Source organism: Magnolia sinica, chromosome 18 (genome assembly GCF_029962835.1).
Source record: "Magnolia sinica isolate HGM2019 chromosome 18, MsV1, whole genome shotgun sequence".
NCBI lineage: Eukaryota > Viridiplantae > Streptophyta > Magnoliopsida > Magnoliales > Magnoliaceae > Magnolia > Magnolia sinica.
In genome coordinates this window covers 11,830,291-11,833,670 of record NC_080590.1, presented here as the reverse complement: position 1 = coordinate 11,833,670, position 3,380 = coordinate 11,830,291, and positions in this window count along the sequence as shown.

The following is a 3,380-nucleotide window of genomic DNA, read 5'->3' as shown; positions in this document are numbered from 1 at the left end:
TTTTTGGCCGTTGGATTTAGACATCGGCACCACTGCTGTGTTAGTTTTGCACACTGTTAAAAAAATGGCCGTGACTCGTCCTCCTTGCATGTGGCACTGGTTTACGGGTATCCATACCATCCGAACTGTGGGTCCCACTGTAGATGGAGTGTGTATTTAAAATGACACTGGTCAAGAAATCCTAACCATCCAATATATGGCAATCAAATGGATGGTTAAAAGTAACACAGTGAGAGGTCCATGTTAAAAGGAAATATCAGATGATTAATATTATTTTCTGTCTGATCGTCGATTTTTCGGCTATTCTCCATCCAAAGTTGGGTCCGCGGTTTGGACGGTGTGGATTTCTGTAGAGCTGTTCCATGTGTACGTTTGAAAAGCCACGGGGATTCTTTGAATGGCGCACTTAAACCTTATTTGAGTTCTACTTATAAACCATCTAAAATTGCTCGGTAAACAACGTGTTTATCAGCAACAAACTGAGAAGTATGCTTGATTTTCCAACATTACACGAGTACTTATACCTCAGGTTTGTGGGTCCACCCTTAATATCCAGCGTATATCACGTGGGGCCAACTTTCAGTGTGGATTATCCATTATGTTCGGCCCACCTTGGCCTAAACCATCTATCATGTGGGCCTACTTTCAATGCTGGACCATCTACCTTGCAAGGCCCACTTTCAATTATAGGCTATCAATCTTGCAAGGCCCACCTTGGATGTGGTTCATCCATCATGTTTACTATTGAATGTACACTGTTCATTGTGCAGGGGACACCATAATGTAGACTATCCAACATAAGGAAGCATGACTTGAACGTGGGACATTCATTATTAGGGACTGGCCTTGGATGTGGATTGATGATACGAAGACAACCTTTGATACAGGTCATCTATTATGTGGCACCCACCATCAATGTTTTTATACATCACCCGGGCTGTGGACCATTCATTATTTGAGGTCCACCTTGACATGGCTCACCCATCATGTGGGGCCCACCTTCAATATCAATTGCCTATCATGTGCAACCTACCATTGATGCGGATCATCCATTGTGGGGCCCCACGTTCGATAAGAGTCATCCATCATATAAGGCTCGCCTTAGATGTAGGTCATTCATTATTAGGAGCTAACCTTTAATGTGGACTTTCCATTATATGAGGCCCACCCTCGGATGGGTCATTCATAAGTGGAGCCCATGTTAATGTCCATTGTCAATCTTGTAGAGCCCGCCCTTAATGTCGATTGTCCATCATGTGGGCCCCACCTTCAACATGAGTTGTCTATTATGCTGGGCCTTGCCTTGGATGTGGATCATTCATCATTAGGGGCCGACCTTTGATTTAGACAGCTGTTCATCCAAGTTGACTGACCTTTGATGTGGATTATCCATTATGTGGGGCTCACCTTAATGTCGGCCATCCATCTTGTGGGCCAACCATCTTAGCCCAATCCGCTACCTATCATATGGAGCCTACCTACAATGTGGACCATCCAATGTGGACCATCCATATTGTGGGCCAACCATCTTAGCCCACCATGTCCACTACCTATCATATGGAGACTACCTTCAATGTGGACCATTCATATTGTGGGCCTCACCTTTTATACGGGTGGTCCTTCTTGTAAGGCCACATTATCTATGGATCGCCAGTCAAGCAAAGAGATGAGAAGGAGAGAAAGGAGTAAGGGGGAAATAGAAAGTGAAAAATTAAAAAGTAGAAGTTTTTTGCTTAGGATTATAAGTAATTTTAAGTTGTTGGATTATTTTTCAACTGACACTTGTTAAATTTAAAAAAATAATTAAATTTTTTTAATTTAAATAAAAATAAAAATAGAAGAAGAAGAAGAAGAAGAGACTCAAAATTAAGAAAAAACAAAAGAAGATGAAGGATAATAATAATAATAATAAAATAAAAAAAGAATTTTGACCTTATTAGCACTATGACATAGTCAAATTCTAAAAAATGAAGGTATGTTTCAAATATTATTAAGACTAGTCATCAGATAGGTATTGAAAACATTTTCGAATTAAATTATCCTTGATTTGGAACTTGGTCTCCTTAATAAGAATTTCCTTTTTCTATTCTTTATTATTTTCCTAACGCTTCTTCTTCATTTTCAAACACATCTTTCGGGGGATCACCACCATCACTTTCAACGGCATTTTTTGGCGTATGTTTACCACCATCAACTTCCCCAACACATGGGCACCACCAACATTTTTTAAGGGCCTATAAAAGTGTTGTTTTTGCTCCATCGACCACATTTCTTAAATATAAAAGTCATTGATACATAAAAGACATCTTAAATGATTTTTTTTTTTTTTTTTAGAATAATAATTTCTTAGATTCTAGGTTTTAATGGGTTAAGAGTCTAAGTTATCATGTTTTAAGAGTTTGGGCCGTGGTTGCCATGTGTTGAGGGTATATGTTGTCATATGTTAAGGACTTGGGTTATGGTTGTCATGTATTAAGGGTTTAGGTTATAATGTGTTAAAGGTATAAGCTATCATGCGTTATGGTTCTTGGTTGACACATAATAACCTTGACCTTTGAAAAGTAATGGCTATAAACTAAAACATTTTTACTACGGATATAATTCGTAGCCTTACGTAACCAAGATCCGTACGTACCGTTTTCTCAAGTAATGGCAATGGTACTAATGGCTATGGCTATGGATTTAAATATTACTTCACTATGGATAAAATCCGTACCATCAAATCCATAGCCCTTTCTTCATTATTTGTAATAATCACTACCTCGACTCTTAATACATGACAACATCGACACTTAACACATGACAATAGTAACCCTAACCCTTGCACTATAAGGGCGTTATATGTGGGGTCCACTATCAAATATGTGTTAAGGGTTGTGGGGCCACAATGGGATACGTGTCGAAGATCTATTCATAATTTAATTTAATACCATAAAAAAAAAAAAAAAAAAAAAAACTTCTAAAGGCGTTTATATACCATATGTGAGGTTCATTATTGCATATGTATGGAATCTAACTTCAAAATTTCATGAAATGCCATAGTTGGAAACATAATCAACATCCGTCAATCACATTGACCGCATCTTAAGAAAATAATTTATATCGAATACATGCCATTATAAGTTATCAGGTTTTGTGGGCTACACATAGATCATGTTAACAAGAAGTTAGCCTCTTTCCATATAAATAGAGGGTTATAATGAAAATGAACGAATTTAATCTATGTTCCAATATGCCCAATAGGCAATGCCTTCGACATCACTCACTTAGAATTGGATACTACGTAACGTCTTTTCCACTCAAAATCCATACAGTTGGCTTATCCAACAACAAGAGTAATTTAGTCAAGAAATATTTTCAAGACCATGACTAATCTAAGA